The 20,844-nt window shown below is 43.0% G+C and overlaps 10 non-coding genes across 10 annotated transcripts; 2 read left to right on the plus strand and 8 right to left on the minus strand.

The window, feature by feature from the left end:
* Nucleotides 1-13,038: 13,038 nt before the first annotated feature.
* Nucleotides 13,039-13,111, minus strand: trnav-aac (transfer RNA valine (anticodon AAC)). Its single transcript has one exon. It is a non-coding gene; the product is annotated as a tRNA-Val (tRNA).
* A 257-nt stretch (nt 13,112-13,368) lies between these two features.
* Nucleotides 13,369-13,440, plus strand: trnag-ucc (transfer RNA glycine (anticodon UCC)). The gene has a single exon. It is a non-coding gene; the product is annotated as a tRNA-Gly (tRNA).
* Nucleotides 13,441-14,108: 668 nt separating this feature from the next.
* Nucleotides 14,109-14,181, minus strand: trnav-cac (transfer RNA valine (anticodon CAC)). Its single transcript has one exon. It is a non-coding gene; the product is annotated as a tRNA-Val (tRNA).
* A 1,069-nt stretch (nt 14,182-15,250) lies between these two features.
* trnav-cac (transfer RNA valine (anticodon CAC)) lies at nt 15,251-15,323 on the minus strand. The gene has a single exon. It is a non-coding gene; the product is annotated as a tRNA-Val (tRNA).
* Nucleotides 15,324-16,392: 1,069 nt separating this feature from the next.
* On the minus strand, nt 16,393-16,465 carry trnav-cac (transfer RNA valine (anticodon CAC)). The gene has a single exon. It is a non-coding gene; the product is annotated as a tRNA-Val (tRNA).
* A 1,069-nt stretch (nt 16,466-17,534) lies between these two features.
* On the minus strand, nt 17,535-17,607 carry trnav-cac (transfer RNA valine (anticodon CAC)). Its single transcript has one exon. It is a non-coding gene; the product is annotated as a tRNA-Val (tRNA).
* Nucleotides 17,608-18,676: 1,069 nt separating this feature from the next.
* On the minus strand, nt 18,677-18,749 carry trnav-cac (transfer RNA valine (anticodon CAC)). The gene has a single exon. It is a non-coding gene; the product is annotated as a tRNA-Val (tRNA).
* A 1,069-nt stretch (nt 18,750-19,818) lies between these two features.
* trnav-aac (transfer RNA valine (anticodon AAC)) lies at nt 19,819-19,891 on the minus strand. The gene has a single exon. It is a non-coding gene; the product is annotated as a tRNA-Val (tRNA).
* Nucleotides 19,892-20,148: 257 nt separating this feature from the next.
* Nucleotides 20,149-20,220, plus strand: trnag-ucc (transfer RNA glycine (anticodon UCC)). The gene has a single exon. It is a non-coding gene; the product is annotated as a tRNA-Gly (tRNA).
* Nucleotides 20,221-20,674: 454 nt separating this feature from the next.
* trnav-cac (transfer RNA valine (anticodon CAC)) lies at nt 20,675-20,747 on the minus strand. The gene has a single exon. It is a non-coding gene; the product is annotated as a tRNA-Val (tRNA).
* Nucleotides 20,748-20,844: the final 97 nt, after the last annotated feature.

Genomic DNA, 20,844 nt, shown 5'->3' on the forward strand with positions numbered 1-20,844 from the left:
GATAAGCAGTATGGAAAACGGATGGATGGACAATATAAAATACATAATATGAGAGTATTAATTAATTGTATTGTATGGAGGACACCAGAAGAAATCTGGGTATTTTGTTTCATGATCTCATGGCTACATTTTATTAACCACCACAATATTTTTTAAAAAAGTGCAAAATACTAGGGTGTGCTGGATCAAATAAGCTATATTGGGTGAAAGGTGGAAGGATGTTAAATCCTATTAAATTAAACCAAATTTGCAGTGATTAATGTGAAGAATACAACTATTTATGCAGGAATATATTGTCAATATACTAGATTCCTACTGTGTTTATTTCAATGGTTGTCATCTTCTCATTCATATATCATTGTTTTAGTCTTTTCTTAATTTTTCATTTTTAAAATTATCTCTTGCTTTGAATATTGCATCATACTAAATTTAACATTGAAGAAAAAAATGCTTCCTTTTTCAGTCCACTTTTTCTATCCCTAATTTTGTAGCAGGCTTAAAGGCAAGAGACTGCGTTTGTAACTTTCCAATTACAAATATTGATGTAATGTTTGTACTTAAGTTGCTGACTCTGAACACAGACCTTAATGAAACATTTCTATCCTGATAGGACTGGTCTACCTGACAGTGCCCCATCCTCATGCCACAAGAGGTCTTTGAAAATGATATGCATTACATGGTATGGCTTTGGCAGTCACCAGATCTCAACCCATTTTAACATCTGTGGGAGATTTTGGACTGAAATACTGGACATTGCTTTCCACCACCAATTTCAAAACACCAGTTGAGGGAATATATCTTGAAAGAATGTTGTTTCATCTCTCCAATACAGTTCCAGAGACTAGAGAATCTATGCCAAGGTGCAATGAAGCTGTTCTGTTTTTTTCATCTGTAGTAAATTTTCAATGTAGTACACCAAGTTTCCAAAGAAATGAGACATTTGGGACACAAGGCCACTGTGTATCATCAGCTGTATAAGGAAAGTGCTTCTGAGATAAGTGGTGAGACAAGACTTTGATTCCATGGGATTCTAAAGTACCAAGAGTATAGATGATCTCTTTTTCTTTAAGTTTCTTTGCTTCATTGCTCCCATAGCAACAATTAGCGCTGCAAACATAGATATCATTAATGTTATGTCTATTGCTCTTAAAGTGTCTCACCACTGAATAGGAGAAATTCTTTACTCTAATGGCATGAAGTTGCTCAAAAGAAATGATCAACCAGTCTTCTTTTGCTAGGCTGTAGCTTTTCACTTCTGATTCTAATGCTGGTCATCATTCTAATATATTTTGAATAGTGGGAAAAGCTTTTGTTTTTTTTTATTGTACACTTATGAATGTGTTTATGATCAAATAATTATGATCGAATGATCAAATAACAGTGTAACTGTAACTGAAGTGTAAGTAATTTTAAACAACCTTTGATACAAAATAAAATAAAATAAAATTAAGCGGGCATGGTGGCTTAGTGGTTAACACGTTTGCCTCTCCGTGCTTTGGGGGTTTCCTCTGGGTACTCTGGTTTCCTCCCCCAGTCCAAAGACATGTTGTAGGCTGTACAGAAAATGGAAAGAAAACCTGCTGAACCTGCTGGACTGAACACCTCCCTCTGCAACTGGATCCTGGACTTCCTGACTGGGAGACCTCAGTCAGTCCGGATCAGGAGCAGTATCTCCAACACCACCACACTGAGCACTGGGACCCCCCAGGGCTGTGTGCTCAGCGCACTGCTGTTCACTCTGCTGACTCACGACTGTAGCAATGCACAGCTTGAGCCATATCATCAAGTTCGCCGATGACACAGCCGTGGTAGGTCTCATCAGCAAGGATGACGAGTCAGCATACAGAGAGGAGGTGCAGCAGCTAAGGGACTGGTGCAGAGCCAACAACCTGTCTCTGAATGTGAATAAAGCTAAACAGATGGTTGTTGACTTCAGGAGAGCATGGAGCGAACACTCTACGCTGAATATCGATGGCTCCTCTGTGGAGGCAAATACACTAAATTCTGTGGTGTTCACCTGGCGGAGAACCACAATGGTCCCTCAACACCAGCTCCATAACCAAGAAAGCCTCTTTCCTCGTGGAAAGTCTCTCGTCCCTCCATCATAGACATTTACACCACATGCTGCATCCGCAAAAAGCCACCAGCATTGTGGATGACCCCACACACAACTCTTCACCCTCCTGCATTCTGGCAAGACTGCGCTTACAGCCAGACTGTGCAACAGTTTCTTTCCCCAATCCATCAGACTCCTCAATACTCAGAGACTGGACTGACGGCACACGCACACACACACACACTCATACTCAGCTGAACACCATCCTGCTCCCTTTGCAATTTTTCATACTTCTGTATTTAATACCTGCATTTTTTGCTGCTACTGTATTTATAAAAATATTGTATATAATTCTTGTCATTACTATACTCTCTACCTGGCTGCTACCCCAATAACTGCTATGTCAATATATGGTATAAGCTTATCTGCTGAATACTATGTCATAGTTGTTACGTTTACGTTCACAGCATTTTATTATATTGTTATTCTTTTGCACTACCTGTTACACCTGACACTTTCATACTAGAACTGAGAACTGGTCGGCACTGCACTGTCTCTTACTGTGCATATTGTGCTGTTTTGGTAGTTATTTGGTAGTGCTGTTTGCACATGTTTGCATGTGCACTTCATGTAGAAATGTGTAGTCTCTTGTAGGTCTGTGTTGTTTTATGTACAACCATGGTCCTGGAGGAACGTTGTTTCGTTTCACTATGTACTGTACTAGCTGTATATGGTTGAAATGACAATACAGCCACTTGACTTGACTTGGATGGATATAAAATAGTGCATGGGGTGGGGGAGAGGAATACCTGTACATCTGCACATTTATGCAGATATCTAATCACTCTATCATTAGCCTGCAACTCAGTGCATAAAAACATGTAGGCACAGGTCATGAGCTTCAGTTAATGTTAAGATCAAACCTCAGAATAGTGGACAAAAAATTGATCTGTACAGGGCATGGTTGTTGGTGCCAGCCAGGGTGCTTTGAGTATTTCAGAAAGAGCTGATCGCCTGGGATTTTCACAGATTACAGTCTCTAGAGTTTACACAGAATGGACATTGAAGTGGCACTTCTACATTAGAAGTGGTGCTGTCAATAGGCTGACTCTCTCCAGCTTATTGGAAAAGGACAACTATTTCACCTCACTGTAATTTGTGGGCTTAGAAATGTGGAATTCTAAAATTCCTATAGGTAATACGAAATTATAACATCTAAGCAATTTTTTAATTTAGAGACAATCGATTTTAAATACTTCTTTTTTGTTATTGTATGACTGTACCTGTCATTTCACTCCCTGGCTGAACCTGGAGTGTGAACTCTGCACCAGATCTACCACAGGGTTGACTCTCTCCACCTTACTGAGAAAAATCATCAAGGACAGCAGTCACCAAGGACACTTGCTCTTTCAGCTGCTTCCATCCAGCAGGCGCTACCGGAGCATCTGGGGGCGCACAAATGTCTGGGGATTCAAAAACACTATTAACGTTATTTTCCCAAAGTAGTCAGACTCTTAAACAGTCAGTGACACCATATTGTGCACAGCCATCTTTTCACACACTACCTTGCACGTTGCACACTTAGTGTGCACACCACCCACCCATATTTATGTATATTTTGTGTATTTTGTGTATTTTTGTATACTGAAAGTTACTTTTTTGCCCTGTTTATATTTTGTATTTGCATTTGTATATATTGTTTAGTAGATAGTAGTAGTTAAAGTATTTGTTAGTGGAGCTATCACAAGAATTTCAATGTGCAGTTTTCCATATGCCAACTGTGCAAATGACAAAAGAAAGACTTTGACCTTGACCTTGAGAAAAAGAAGAAAAGGGGAAAAAGGTTATCAGTAGTCACGTTTACATGGACACTTTTTGTTTCAATCGGAATGAAATCAATCAGATTGATTAATCCGATCGCAGTGTTTACAAGAACGCTGAATAAAGTAATCTGGTTGATATGCGCGTTTACATGACAGAATCGGATTTGATCTTCTGACATGTGCACAGTGCACGATTACACGTTTCCTGCCGTTCCAACACGCAGATACTAGCAGCCACTCTCTTGCCATTGCTTCTTTTTTTTGTTTTAAAAAGCAGACTTAACATTTGCCTATTTCAGCTGCTAATTAGAAGACGACGAGCGCGTGATGTTTTGTGCGGTACTGCGTGTATTTATCAAGCAATTAAAATGCCCCTTCCCGAGCCCAGAACAAGGCGTCTGTGGATGAGGGTCCGAAGCAAGGACCGGTGGGACAACGTCGTCTTGCACCACTTCACAGACGAGGAGTGGAAGGAGAATTTTAGGATGACACGACAGTCATTTATGACACTATGCTCAATGGTGGAGGGGAACATGGCACCTGGTGAGGCTACGGTCAGAGCCCCAACACCGCTGACAGCCGTGCGTCATACGTCATTACGTGATTTGTACGTTATTGTACATGCACAGAACTATCTGGTTTCAATCCGATGAAGTGTTTACATGTCCTCTCCATCGGATTAGAAAAGGTTTAAACCACCCCTTACGATCCGAATGAAATTTTAATCGGTTTTGGCCAATTCATTCCGATTGACGTGTTTACATGTGACTTTTTAGATCTGATTGTGCTTCTAGTCCAATTACGATCGGATTATTAGTGTCCATGTAAACGTAGCTAGTGTCACACATGGGTGGGCAGATTTTCTAAAACCCACATACATGTACAGTGGATATAAAAATTCTACCCCCATCCCCGTTAAAATTTGCAAGTTTTTCAAACATATACATACAAATGTTTACCTATTGCTTGTAATACAGCACTCAGTCTTTTTGGGTAAGTGTGTAGTAATTTAGCACATCTTGATTTGGCAATTTTTTTCTACTCTTCCTTGCAAAAATGTTCCAGCTCTATCAAATTGTGAGGGAATCTCTTATGCACAGCCATCTTCAAGTCATTCCACAGGTTTTCAATAGGATTTAGATCCGGGCTCTGACTGGGCCATTCCAAAACTTTGATCTACTTCTTCTGAAGCCATGCCATTGTTAACTGGTATTTGTGATTTGGGTCATTGTCTTCAGCTGTCTAACAGAGGCCTACAGGTTTTGCGCCAAAATAGATTGGTATTTGGAGCCATCCATGATTCCCTCTATATTGCCTAGAGCCCCAATCTCAGCTGAAGAGAAGCAGCCCCATAGCATGATGCTGCCACCACCATGCTTCACTGTGGGTATGATGTTCTTTGGGTTATAAGCTGTCTAGTTTTTGTGCCAAAGATATCTTTTTAGAATTATGCCCAAAAAGTTCTCACTTGGTCTCATCAGACCATAACATATTTTGCCACATGGTTTGGGGTGATTTAGGCAGGCTTGGATGTTTTGGGGTTGTTTATTTTTTTCATGAGAAAGGGCTTCCATTTGCCCATAACCTATAGCCCATACATGTGAAGAAAAAAAAGAGATTGCTGTCACAAGCAGGGAGTGACCAGCATTTTCCAGATATTCTTACAGCGCCTTTAATGTCGCTGTAGGTCTCTTGAGAGCCTCCCTGAAAGGTTTTTTGTCTTGTCCTTTCATCTAGTTTGGATGAACATCACTGGTGCTACATTTTCTTCACTTATTGATGATGGCCTTCAATGTTCCATGGTACATCTTATGCTTTGACCTTTCAACAGTGAGATCCTGTACATGCTTTGTAAGCTCTTTGCGGACCATGGCTTCAGCAGTCAGATGAAATCAAAAAGATGTCAAGAAAAAAGTTTTTTTCTTTTTCTTAGGATTAATCAGAATCACTTCATTGATAACAGGTGTATGATAATTACTTTCGAAAGAGTTTGAATGTGATTGGTTCATTCTGAGCACAGTCACATGCCCCATTATAAAAAGGTGTGCACACTTGCGCAGCCATGTAGTAAGTTTTTATTTATTCATTTATTTTGTTGGTATCACATTAAAGGAGATCTGACATGATTTATCTTGGTTTCTTTTTTTTTCATCACAAAACCCTGCAATTTTATCAGGAGCACATAGACTATTTATATCCACTATAGCTACAATAGTAAACCAAATCATTGCATTTCTTTAATGAAAGATCAATATCTTAATACTGAAATATTGTGATTGCACCTTCGTGACACATAGCTTTGTGACATTTAGCGTTTCTTTCTCTCTGTCCTGTTCCTTTAAATTCAGTCCTGGTTCTTGGGCTGATAGTGAAGTTTAGGCCTACCTTCTGTCACAGCTAGCTAACTGCTAACTAGCTAACTTGTTACTGTTGTCCATCTTGGCTACTATTTTCAGTTTACATTAAGGTATAACTGCTAAACAGATAGCTATAGGCTATACAGGGACATGACAAGACTTATGAAACAGCTTCATTTTTATAGTGAGGTTTCTTAGAGTCAATCTTGAAAAATATTCACTGCTTCACAACAAATTGTAACAAAATATGTTCAGCTTAGCCTAATAATGTCAGTCATGCAACGATTTGTGGGTTTTATATGCTAGATAGTGATATTGTGGCTAATACAGGCTAATTAGATAACATTAGCTACTTGTTTGCAGGTCAGACATTTTAAAATGTCTTAAAATTAAAACTTTATCAACTTGAATCAAACCAAAATTTAGAGAAAGTGGTGTTAATATGATAGAAATAAATTGCCAAATTTACATTTTAACATGGTGTAACTGGTTTGGGTTGTACAATTGTAAATAAAACACTTTAATGTCTCCATTAGATAAATATGATGGTGCATATTTGCCTAACTTGCCTAAGTTCATAAAAACTTGTGCTTCAACTCTTACTCTTATTTTTTTTTTAAATCAGTATTCAGTAGGATAAAACTGCCTTCCTCTGAAAACGAAATGTTTAAATTTTAAAGACCTATGCAAATTGTTACTCTTCTTTATTCCATAAAACCTGCCACTTTTAATTGCAGCCATTTAATATCCTGAGAAAGTGGTTGCTATGGTTTCACTACAACAGATACGATATTGCAATGAAAAGCCAGGATGTCCAAATGTCCTCTCAGAAAATAGCAAGATAGCACAAATGGCCTTCAAGATATTGACCAGTACCCTAGGGGACAAAAATTAATGGCGAGGTATTAGAAGACTACAATTCAGTTCCTATTACTATATACTGTATTTGCTATATACTATATACTGTATAAACACTACATATTTAGATCTCATAGTGGCATTTGATACAACTGATCATGGAATTTTAAATAAAAGGCTCAGTCAATGGATTGGAATTTCCAGATCTGCTTTCGACTGGTTTTCATCACACCTGTCCAGTAGATCGTTTAAGGCATTGATCAGTGGCTTCTCATTCTCAGTGTCATCAATCATTTGTGGAATTCCCCAGGGTTCTATCCTCAGGCCTGTGTTGTTTATTTTATATATGCTACCACATAATCCATGACACAATATAATAATAATACAGAATAATAATATAATCCATGACACAACATCTGTTTCCACTTTTTGCTGATGACACTCATCTTTATCTGTCAGTAAAAAAAAAAAACGAGCTGCATAAGTTGTCCATATTGAAGGACTGTTTGGCTGATGTTAAGAATTAGATGTCCCACAACTTTTTACAACTGAACACAAACAAAACTGACGTTCTTTTCATTGGTCCAGAGAAGTTCTTGAACTTCCCACAGTCCTCCCTTAGTGCTTTCATGCCTTATGCTAGGCCTGCCTCTAGAAATGTTTATCTAAAACAAACCCAGAACACACAGAAGTAATAAGATCATTACATACCATGGAGCATGATTTGAGTTTTGTAAAAAAAAATAAATAAATAAATGCATGATGTGCCCTCTTGTTTCTGTTCTATCCACTCACAACAGATTCATCACTGCTGCCTGTATTTTAGAGAGAGAGAATTGTTGGACTGCATATTGTACTTCTTTCCACTTTCATGCCAGAATTGTTATCTGTAAGAGTATTTAAGAACATGCTATCTACCAACTTACAAATTTTGTAACATATATTGTTGCAGGAAATTGCTGCAATTGTTGCAGTTCTCTTGCTCAGGTACTGTGGCATAATACTATTCAATGCTTTATAAGTCAACAGTAGTATGTTATAATCAATGCAGAATTTTACTGGGAGCTAATGCAGAGTGTATAAGATCGGAGTTAAGTGGACATATTTTCTGATTCTAGTAATGACTCTGCATCCAGACAGCAAGGCATTACAATAATCCAACTTAGAGGAAATGAAAACTTGAACTAGTTTCTCTGCATTGTGTAGTGACATTATATTTCTTATCTTAGCAATATTTCTGAGATGAAAAAGGCTATTAGTAATATTATCTACATGAAAGAATGGAGTCAATAATCACACAATGGTCTTTTACTGCTGCACATGATGCAACCGAAAGGCCATCCAGTGTCACTATGTAATCAGAAAGCTTGCTTCTAGCTGCCTGTGGTCCTAGTAGAATTCCTTCTGTCTTGTCTGAATTAAGTGGGATGAAGTTACTCAGTATCCAGTGCCTTTACACATTCCTCAACTTTATTAAGCTGGTGTCCCTCATCTGGTTTGCTGAAACATATAACTGTGTCGTAAGCATAACAGTGGAAGCTAATACCATGTTTAGAAATAACTTTACCCAGAGGTAGCATATATAGAGAAAAGAGCAGTGGACCTAGAACAGGGCATTGTGGAACACCAAACGTTACTTTAGTATGCATAGAGAAGTCACCATTTACATCTACAAACTGATAACGATCGGCAAAATAAGATCTGAGCCAGGAGAGGGCCGGTTCCTTAACTCCAGCAACCTTTTCTAGTCTACCTAGAAGAATGTTATAAGCAAGCAAGACACAACCTTGATCGGAGGCCTGTAGTAGGTCATTTACCACTTTAACCAACGCTGTCTCAGTACTGTGATGAGGCCTAAATCCTTATGAATTTTATTCCTAATCAAGTATGAGCATGAGTATGAGTATGCTGTGCTACAAACTTCTAGGTAAAAGCACCCTGGTACAACTAGACAAAATTGAGGTTTGATATTGGCTTATGCATTCTAATTTTCGAGTGGTCTGTTTTAAGGTGCGCGTGTGATCGTTGTACCAGGGTGCTAGTTTTTTCTCTGTAATCGTTTTTCTTTTAAGTGGAAATACTTTATCTAGAGTGTTGACTCTAAGTATTCAGTCACCTGTTCAAGTTCTATGGGGTTGGATACTGATTCAATCAAGGTTGATAATTCTGGGAGATTACTGATAAAACTATGTATAATAGCTGATGTGAATGAACGTTTGATGCGTTAGTGTGGCGAAGTGCATATATAATGACTAAGACACATTTTAAATGAGATGAGGTAATGATCTGAGATAGCTTCAGACTGTGGAAATGTGACTATATTTTCTATATTTAATCTGAGTGTTAGTATTAAATCAAGATTGGTGTGTCCACCGTTATGAGTGGGTCCTATTATGTTCTGATTAACCCCTATTGAATCTAGAATGAAAACAAACACTATTCTCGTGGGATCTTGCAGATAATCAAAATGAATATTAAAGTCTCCAACAAGTACTGCTTTGTCTACAGAAACAACCAAGTTTGAGATGAAATCCGCAAATTCACGAAGAAATTCAGAATATGGCCCTGGTGTTCTCTAAATAATAATTAGTGGAACTGGGTAGACTTATTTTTTGTGGCTTCATATGTTATGTTAGTATAAAGAACTTCAACTGCATTGTATTCATGTCCATGTTTTTGTGTGACACTTAGATTATCATTATAAATAACTGCAACACCTCCACCTCTGCTAGTTAAACGAGGGTGATGTATCCGGGAAGAGTAGCTTCATTTAATGCTACATATTCATTTGGCTTAATCCACATTCCTGTTAAACACAGTACATTAAACTGCTGATCAATAATAGTTTCATTAACAATAAGCGCTTTAGATGTGCGAGATCTAATATTAGATCTCTTTTCTACAGAAAAAAAAGATTGGCTCACAAAGACATTGGCATTTGATGCTAGAATGATGAGTTTGTAATCTGTACATTCTCTTATTTCCATAACCCTAACCACAGCCCCAGCCCCTGAGTGTATTGATGTAATACATGCAAATCTTGTTTCAAATCATTACAGTTCTCTACATAAAAAAGGACTTCCAAACCTACTGGCACTGATGTCTGAGAGAAACTTTAATTTTGAAGCTGTATGCTCTGGTTTATGTAACCCGAACCCTAGCCCCAGCCCCTATGCCTAAATATGTAATACATGTAAATATCTCTAAAAATCATTAAAGTAGTCTATGCAAAAAAAATTGGCTTACAAACATATCAGCATTGATATTTGATAGAATAATATGTTTGGAAGCTGTATGTCCACTGGTTTCTGTAACCCTAACCACAGCCCCTAAGCCTATAATATATGCAAATATTTGAAAAAATGGTTAAAGATTAAAGATGGTTGAAGATCATTCGGCTTGCTGGGGATGGTGCTGCTTGGGTTCTGTGGAGATGGCTTGGGGATCTCATATGGGCAGTTGCACTGTGATGGTTTGGGACTGCGGTTGCCGTGAGCAGTTTTGCACTCAGATCTCCAACAATGCACAGTGGATAGGTTCAACAAACCAGACTTCACGTGAAAACTGTAATGAATTACTGGTTGCACAATTTGCACTATTGTCCATGTGGTTGTCCACAGTTACAAAAAGGATTTATTTATAATTGCAGTATCTGTTATCACCAAGATGAGGATGGGTTCCCTGTTGAGTCTGGTTCCTCTCAAGGTTTCTTCCTCATATTGTCTCAGGAAGTTTTTCCTCACCACCGATGCCTCTGGCTTGCTCATTTGGGATAAATTCACATACTTACAATTTATTCTGATTTTATTTAATTTGAAAGTATTTATTTCTGTAAAGCTGCTTTGTGACAATATCCACTGTTTAAAGCGCTATACAAATAAAATCGAATTGAATTAAAGTATAGTCTACACAAAAAGAAAAAAAAAAAAAAAGACCAGTTTCCAGACATTTTGGTAGAGTTATTTGATAGAATCTCAAATTTGATTTGAAACTCAGGACTCTGAGTTATAATAGTCTCAGAATAGTCTCAGGACAACACACTTTGATGATGATGATGATGATGACAGACTCAGGACAATATGCTCTTATGATGATAGCCTCAAAAGGCTGCTTAACATTAAAAAACAGAATTAAGAATCACTACAGGGATGTAGTCTGTGGTATTTATCAGTGAGTGTAACTGAAAATAACTGTTAATGTAATTATGGATGATGAGAAAATGCAGCAAACGTTTCAAGTAAAATGTATGAAATGTATGACATCCCAACAAAACCTCAGGCGAGCAGAGTTCAGATTTAGCCCATCACTCTAAAATAATGAAGCCTAGTTTAAAAAGTCTAAAAAAACACAAATCTATCATATGGCTGACCTGGCACACTAGATGCTCCAATACCTGTATAGATCATTTCTTATATAAAAGAATAAATCATCAGGGCTAGTAAATACATCAACACATTCAATGTTTTTGTATGGTATGAATTACATGCAGTTATCCGGTAATCCGGTCTACACTCGGGTTGCAGCCATATTGAGAATATAACGCTTATAAGCATACTAACATAGGAACATTCCTTTATGAATTATAATAAATACTTGTTTATACAGCCTAGCACATTCCAAGGTAACTTATTGACTGCAAAGTTCAAACAACAAAGCTTGATTCCACCTGGTTTCGACTCAGGGGCCGTTGGCCTGTGAGGCAAACGTGGTCACACTACAAAAACCCCAACAAGCCTGCCAGTTTGCCGGTGCCTGTGGTCAGGGGAACAGCAATAGACGTGTTTGAACTTTTGTTCACGGGAGCGGCCATGTCTTGCACGGCATTAGTGGTATCGTGGTGAGCATAGCTGCCTTCCAAGCAGTTGGCCCGGGTTGGCTTCCCGGCCAACGCACTACCTTTAACCAGGATGTTCAAGCACGGCAATCACAAGAAGGCTGTTACTGAAAGGCACGTTCGACCCATGAAGTGGGGAGAAAATGTAAAAAACGCGTGCCTCCATGTTCGCCTTTTGTTAGCGACAAGCTAGCCTGCTAACTGTGATGAGCCGACTGTGTAGTCAATGTTTTAGATTTAGAGAGCAAATATGTCTATATTTTGATTGATCTAAAGCAAATACCTGTTTATACAGCCTACCGCATTGCAAGGTAAGTGACACTTTGTTGGGTTCTGGTGCTGTGTGCAGTCATGTCGACATCAGTCCCTAAACGGGGAAGGAACCGATAGTCGCGAAGACTTCCCCCTGTTGACGAATCGCAATTTCGACTTGAGGGGGCGTTTTCTTTGGCTTTTCCTGGTTGGAGGTGGGGGATTACAAGTTGCGACCTGGTGTATATTTTCCCCAATCAGCCGACTGTCTAGTCAACGTTGTAGATTTAGAGATCAAATATGTCTATATTTTGATTGATCTAAAGCAAATACCTGTTTATACAGCCTACCGCATTGCAAGGTAAGTGACACTTTGTTGGGTTCTGGTGCTGTGTGCCGTCATGTCGACATCAGTCCCTAAACGGGGAAGGAACCGATAGTCGCGAAGACTTCCCCCTGTTGACGAATCGCAATTTCGACTTGAGGGGGCGTTTTCTTTGGCTTTTCCTGGTTGGAGGTGGGGCATTACAAGTTGCAACCTCGAGTCGAACGCATCATTACTCTTGTCTTCTGGAGCAACGAAAGCGCCACGCTTCCACATTCGGTGGAAATGAAGAGACTCCCTGTTTTTTCTTCAGCAGCTGTTATCTGCAAAACCGCAAAGGAGGGGAAACCGTTCCCACCCGCTTTAGGCCCGATGACCTTTTTCGCACGTGGGGGAACATGACGACTACTACTCTGCAGAAGAAACTGTTCCAGTCACGCTCAGGGTTTCACTTTCTGGCTGTTCCTAGAGGCCCTGATCCTACAGAGATGACAAGTGGACACGCATTAAAGCAAAGCTCAAAAGGGGCAGCTTGTTTCTGCCTGGTTTCGAACCAGGGACCTTTCGCGTGTTAGGCGAACGTGATAACCACTACACTACAGAAATCACGCGCGAGTGCGTCAGCCTCTCAGGTTGAGGTTGTTCCTAAAGGCACGGCTGCTGCAGAGATCTGGCCACTTATTCACCGCAAAGTTCAAACAACAAGGTTTGCTTCCGCCTGCTTTCAACCCAGGGACCTTTCGCCTGTGAGGCAAACGTGACCACACTACAAAAACCCCAACAAGCCTGCCAGTTTGCTGGTGCCTGTGGTCAGGCGAGACGTGTTTGAACATTCGTTCACCGGAGCGGCCGCGTCGTGCGCGGCGTTGGTGGTATAGTGGTGAGCATAGCTGCCTTCCAAGCAGTTGACCCGGGTTCGATTCCCGGCCAACGCACTACCTTTAACCAGGATGTTCAAGCACGGCAATCACAAGAAGGCTGTTACTGAAAGGCAGTGGAACAACAGAACAGGAAGGCCTGCAAATTACTTGCTTGAATATGCATTCAGCAGATTGTGCCATAGGCTTCTCTGCCGGCTTCTCTGCCTGCTTCTGAGAACTCGTTCTGCTTTCCCCTGCATTGTAAGAGGCACTTTGCAGGTTGGAATGACATCGTTTTCCACCTGGGCACGTTCGACCCATGAAGCGGGGAGAAAATGTAAAAAAAAAAAAACGGGTGCCTCCATGTTCGCGACAAGCTGGCCTGCTAACTGTGATGAGTGGTGTATATCCCCAAACAGCCGTGACTGTTCCAGTCACCTTCAGAGTCTCACTTTCTGGAGCAACGAAAGCGCCACGCTTCCACATTCGGTGGAAATGAAGAGACTCCCTGTTTTTTCTTCAGCAGCTGTTATCTGCAAAACCGCAAAGGAGGGGAAACCGTTCCCACCCGCTTTAGGCCCGATGACCTTTTTCGCACGTGGGTGAACATGACGACTACTACTCTGCAGAAGAAACTGTTCCAGTCACGCTCAGGGTTTCACTTTCTGGCTGTTCCTAGAGGCCCTGATCCTACAGAGATGACAAGTGGACACGCATTAAAGCAAAGCTCAAAAGGGGCAGCTTGTTTCTGCCTGGTTTCGAACCAGGGACCTTTCGCGTGTGAGGCTAACGTGATAGCCACTACACTACAGAAACCGTGCACGAGTGCTTCAGCCACTCAGTTTGAGGTTGTTCCTAAAGGCACGGATGCTCCAGGGATCTGGACACTTATTCACTGCAAAGTTCGAACAACAAAGCTCATTTCCCCCTGGTTTCACCAACGCACTACCTTTAACCTGGATGTTCAAGCACTGCAATGACAAGAAGGCTGTTACTGAAAGGCAATGGAACAACAGAACAGGAAGGAATCTGCTGCCTGCAAATGACTTGCTTGGACATGCCTTCAGCAGATTGTGCCATAGGCTTCTCTGCCTGCTTCTGAGAACTCGTTCTGCTTTCCACCTGCATTGTAAGAGGCACTTTGCAGGTTGGAATGACATCGTTCTCCACCTGGGCACGTTCGACCCATGAAGCGGGGAGAAAATGTAAAAAACGGGTGCCTCCACGTTCGCCTTTTGTTAGCGACAAGCTAGCCTGCTAACTGTGATGAGCCGACTGTGTAGAACAGCCGACTGTGTAGTCAATGTTTTAGATTTAGAGAGCAAATATGTCTATATTTTGATTGATCTAAAGCAAATACCTGTTTATACAGCCTACCGCATTGCAAGGTAAGTGACACTTTGTTGGGTTCTGGTGCTGTGTGCCGTCATGTCGACATCAGTCCCTAAACGGGGAAGGAACCAATAGTCGCGAAGACTTCCCCCTGTTGACGAATCGCAATTTCGACTTGAGGGGGCGTTTTCTTTGGCTTTTCCTGGTTGGAGGTGGGGCATTACAAGTTGCAACCTCGAGTCGAACGCATCATTACTCTTGTCTTCTGGAGCAACGAAAGCGCCACGCTTCCACATTCGGTGGAAATGAAGAGACTCCCTGTTTTTTCTTCAGCAGCTGTTATCTGCAAAACCGCAAAGGAGGGGAAACCGTTCCCACCCGCTTTAGGCCCGATGACCTTTTTCGCACGTGGGTGAACAGGACGACTACTACTCTGCAGAAGAAACTGTTCCAGTCACGCTCAGGGTTTCACTTTCTGGCTGTTCCTAGAGGCCCTGATCCTACAGAGATGACAAGTGGACACGCATTAAAGCAAAGCTCAAAAGGGGCAGCTTGTTTCTGCCTGGTTTCGAACCAGGGACCTTTCGCGTGTGAGGCGAACGTGATAGCCACTACACTACAGAAACCGTGCACGAGTGCTTCAGCCACTCAGTTTGAGGTTGTTCCTAAAGGCACGGATGCTCCAGGGATCTGGCCACTTATTCACTGCAAAGTTCAAACAACAAAGCTCGTTTCCCCCTGGTTTCACCAACGCACTACCTTTAACCTGGATGTTCAAGCACTGCAATGACAAGAAGGCTGTTACTGAAAGGCAATGGAACAACAGAACAGGAAGGAATCTGCTGCCTGCAAATGACTTGCTTGGACATGCCTTCAGCAGATTGTGCCATAGGCTTCTCTGCCTGCTTCTGAGAACTCGTTCTGCTTTCCACCTGCATTGTAAGAGGCACTTTGCAGGTTGGAATGACATCGTTCTCCACCTGGGCACGTTCGACCCATGAAGCGGGGAGAAAATGTAAAAAACGGGTGCCTCCACGTTCGCCTTTTGTTAGCGACAAGCTAGCCTGCTAACTGTGATGAGCCGACTGTGTAGAACAGCCGACTGTGTAGTCAATGTTTTAGATTTAGAGAGCAAATATGTCTATATTTTGATTGATCTAAAGCAAATACCTGTTTATACAGCCTACCGCATTGCAAGGTAAGTGACACTTTGTTGGGTTCTGGTGCTGTGTGCCGTCATGTCGACATCAGTCCCTAAACGGGGAAGGAACCGATAGTCGCGAAGACTTCCCCCTGTTGACGAATCGCAATTTCGACTTGAGGGGGCGTTTTCTTTGGCTTTTCCTGGTTGGAGGTGGGGCATTACAAGTTGCAACCTCGAGTCGAACGCATCATTACTCTTGTCTTCTGGAGCAACGAAAGCGCCACGCTTCCACATTCGGTGGAAATGAAGAGACTCCCTGTTTTTTCTTCAGCAGCTGTTATCTGCAAAACCGCAAAGGAGGGGAAACCGTTCCCACCCGCTTTAGGCCCGATGACCTTTTTCGCACGTGGGTGAACAGGACGACTACTACTCTGCAGAAGAAACTGTTCCAGTCACGCTCAGGGTTTCACTTTCTGGCTGTTCCTAGAGGCCCTGATCCTACAGAGATGACAAGTGGACACGCATTAAAGCAAAGCTCAAAAGGGGCAGCTTGTTTCTGCCTGGTTTCGAACCAGGGACCTTTCGCGTGTGAGGCGAACGTGATAGCCACTACACTACAGAAACCGTGCACGAGCACTTCAGCCACTCCGTTTGAGGTTGTTCCTAAAGGCACGGATGCTCCAGGGATCTGGACACTTATTCACTGCAAAGTTCGAACAACAAAGCTCGTTTCCCCCTGGTTTCACCAACGCACTACCTTTAACCTGGATGTTCAAGCACTGCAATGACAAGAAGGCTGTTACTGAAAGGCAATGGAACAACAGAACAGGAAGGAATCTGCTGCCTGCAAATGACTTGCTTGGACATGCCTTCAGCAGATTGTGCCATAGGCTTCTCTGCCTGCTTCTGAGAACTCGTTCTGCTTTCCACCTGCATTGTAAGAGGCACTTTGCAGGTTGGAATGACATCGTTCTCCACCTGGGCACGTTCGACCCATGAAGCGGGGAGAAAATGTAAAAAACGGGTGCCTCCACGTTCGCCTTTTGTTAGCGACAAGCTAGCCTGCTAACTGTGATGAGCCGACTGTGTAGAACAGCCGACTGTGTAGTCAATGTTTTAGATTTAGAGAGCAAATATGTCTATATTTTGATTGATCTAAAGCAAATACCTGTTTATACAGCCTACCGCATTGCAAGGTAAGTGACACTTTGTTGGGTTCTGGTGCTGTGTGCCGTCATGTCGACATCAGTCCCTAAACGGGGAAGGAACCAATAGTCGCGAAGACTTCCCCCTGTTGACGAATCGCAATTTCGACTTGAGGGGGCGTTTTCTTTGGCTTTTCCTGGTTGGAGGTGGGGCATTACAAGTTGCAACCTCGAGTCGAACGCATCATTACTCTTGTCTTCTGGAGCAACGAAAGCGCCACGCTTCCACATTCGGTGGAAATGAAGAGACTCCCTGTTTTTTCTTCAGCAGCTGTTATCTGCAAAACCGCAAAGGAGGGGAAACCGTTCCCACCCGCTTTAGGCCCGATGACCTTTTTCGCACGTGGGTGAACAGGACGACTACTACTCTGCAGAAGAAACTGTTCCAGTCACGCTCAGGGTTTCACTTTCTGGCTGTTCCTAGAGGCCCTGATCCTACAGAGATGACAAGTGGACACGCATTAAAGCAAAGCTCAAAAGGGGCAGCTTGTTTCTGCCTGGTTTCGAACCAGGGACCTTTCGCGTGTGAGGCGAACGTGATAGCCACTACACTACAGAAACCGTGCACGAGTGCTTCAGCCACTCAGTTTGAGGTTGTTCCTAAAGGCACGGATGCTCCAGGGATCTGGCCACTTATTCACTGCAAAGTTCAAACAACAAAGCTCGTTTCCCCCTGGTTTCACCAACGCACTACCTTTAACCTGGATGTTCAAGCACTGCAATGACAAGAAGGCTGTTACTGAAAGGCAATGGAACAACAGAACAGGAAGGAATCTGCTGCCTGCAAATGACTTGCTTGGACATGCCTTCAGCAGATTGTGCCATAGGCTTCTCTGCCTGCTTCTGAGAACTCGTTCTGCTTTCCACCTGCATTGTAAGAGGCACTTTGCAGGTTGGAATGACATCGTTCTCCACCTGGGCACGTTCGACCCATGAAGCGGGGAGAAAATGTAAAAAACGGGTGCCTCCACGTTCGCCTTTTGTTAGCGACAAGCTAGCCTGCTAACTGTGATGAGCCGACTGTGTAGAACAGCCGACTGTGTAGTCAATGTTTTAGATTTAGAGAGCAAATATGTCTATATTTTGATTGATCTAAAGCAAATACCTGTTTATACAGCCTACCGCATTGCAAGGTAAGTGACACTTTGTTGGGTTCTGGTGCTGTGTGCCGTCATGTCGACATCAGTCCCTAAACGGGGAAGGAACCGATAGTCGCGAAGACTTCCCCCTGTTGACGAATCGCAATTTCGACTTGAGGGGGCGTTTTCTTTGGCTTTTCCTGGTTGGAGGTGGGGCATTACAAGTTGCAACCTCGAGTCGAACGCATCATTACTCTTGTCTTCTGGAGCAACGAAAGCGCCACGCTTCCACATTCGGTGGAAATGAAGAGACTCCCTGTTTTTTCTTCAGCAGCTGTTATCTGCAAAACCGCAAAGGAGGGGAAACCGTTCCCACCCGCTTTAGGCCCGATGACCTTTTTCGCACGTGGGTGAACAGGACGACTACTACTCTGCAGAAGAAACTGTTCCAGTCACGCTCAGGGTTTCACTTTCTGGCTGTTCCTAGAGGCCCTGATCCTACAGAGATGACAAGTGGACACGCATTAAAGCAAAGCTCAAAAGGGGCAGCTTGTTTCTGCCTGGTTTCGAACCAGGGACCTTTCGCGTGTGAGGCGAACGCGATAGCCACTACACTACAGAAACCGTGCACGAGCACTTCAGCCACTCAGTTTGAGGTTGTTCCTAAAGGCACGGATGCTCCAGGGATCTGGACACTTATTCACTGCAAAGTTCGAACAACAAAGCTCGTTTCCCCCTGGTTTCACCAACGCACTACCTTTAACCTGGATGTTCAAGCACTGCAATGACAAGAAGGCTGTTACTGAAAGGCAATGGAACAACAGAACAGGAAGGAATCTGCTGCCTGCAAATGACTTGCTTGGACATGCCTTCAGCAGATTGTGCCATAGGCTTCTCTGCCTGCTTCTGAGAACTCGTTCTGCTTTCCACCTGCATTGTAAGAGGCACTTTGCAGGTTGGAATGACATCGTTCTCCACCTGGGCACGTTCGACCCATGAAGCGGGGAGAAAATGTAAAAAACGGGTGCCTCCACGTTCGCCTTTTGTTAGCGACAAGCTAGCCTGCTAACTGTGATGAGCCGACTGTGTAGAACAGCCGACTGTGTAGTCAATGTTTTAGATTTAGAGAGCAAATATGTCTATATTTTGATTGATCTAAAGCAAATACCTGTTTATACAGCCTACCGCATTGCAAGGTAAGTGACACTTTGTTGGGTTCTGGTGCTGTGTGCCGTCATGTCGACATCAGTCCCTAAACGGGGAAGGAACCGATAGTCGCGAAGACTTCCCCCTGTTGACGAATCGCAATTTCGACTTGAGGGGGCGTTTTCTTTGGCTTTTCCTGGTTGGAGGTGGGGCATTACAAGTTGCAACCTCGAGTCGAACGCATCATTACTCTTGTCTTCTGGAGCAACGAAAGCGCCACGCTTCCACATTCGGTGGAAATGAAGAGACTCCCTGTTTTTTCTTCAGCAGCTGTTATCTGCAAAACCGCAAAGGAGGGGAAACCGTTCCCACCCGCTTTAGGCCCGATGACCTTTTTCGCACGTGGGTGAACAGGACGACTACTACTCTGCAGAAGAAACTGTTCCAGTCACGCTCAGGGTTTCACTTTCTGGCTGTTCCTAGAGGCCCTGATCCTACAGAGATGACAAGTGGACACGCATTAAAGCAAAGCTCAAAAGGGGCAGCTTGTTTCTGCCTGGTTTCGAACCAGGGACCTTTCGCGTGTTAGGCGAACGTGATAACCACTACACTACAGAAACCACGCGTGAGTGCGTCAGCCTCTCAGGTTGAGGTTGTTCCTAAAGGCACAGCTGCTGCAGAGATCTGGCCACTTATTCACCGCAAAGTTCAAACAACAAAGTTTGTTTCCGCCTGCTTTCGACCCAGGGACCTTTCGCCTGTGAGGCAAACGTGACCACACTACAAAAACCCCAACAAGCCTGCCAGTTTGCTGGTGCCTGTGGTCAGGCGAGACGTGTTTGAACATTCGTTCACCGGAGCGGCCACGTCTTGCGCGGTGTTGGTGGTATAGTGGTGAGCATAGCTGCCTTCCAAGCAGTTGACCCGGGTTCGATTCCCGGCCAACGCACTACCTTTAACCAGGATGTTCAAGCACGGCAATCACAAGAAGGCTGTTACTGAAAGGCAGTGGAACAACAGAACAGGAAGGCCTGCAAATTACTTGCTTGAATATGCATTCAGCAGATTGTGCCATAGGCTTCTCTGCCTGCTTCTGAGAACTCGTTCTGCTTTCCCCTGCATTGTAAGAGGCACTTTGCAGGTTGGAATGACATCGTTTTCCACCTGGGCACGTTCGACCCATGAAGCGGGGAGAAAATGTAAAAAAAAAAAAAAAAAAAAACGGGTGCCTCCATGTTCGCGACAAGCTGGCCTGCTAACTGTGATGAGTGGTGTATATCCCCAAACAGCCGTGACTGTTCCAGTCACCTTCAGGGTCTCACTTTCTGGCTGTTCCTAGAGGACCTGATCCTACAGAGATGACAAGTGGACACGCATTAAAGCAAAGCTCAAAAGGGGCAGCTTGTTTCTGCCTGGTTTCGAACCAGGGACCTTTCGCGTGTGAGGCGAACGTGATAGCCACTACACTACAGAAACCGTGCACGAGCGCTTCAGCCACTCAGTTTGAGGTTGTTCCTAAAGGCACGGATGCTCCAGGGATCTGGACACTTATTCACTGCAAAGTTCGAACAAC

Source organism: Pangasianodon hypophthalmus, chromosome 29 (assembly GCF_027358585.1).
Source record: "Pangasianodon hypophthalmus isolate fPanHyp1 chromosome 29, fPanHyp1.pri, whole genome shotgun sequence".
Classification (NCBI taxonomy): domain Eukaryota; kingdom Metazoa; phylum Chordata; class Actinopteri; order Siluriformes; family Pangasiidae; genus Pangasianodon; species Pangasianodon hypophthalmus.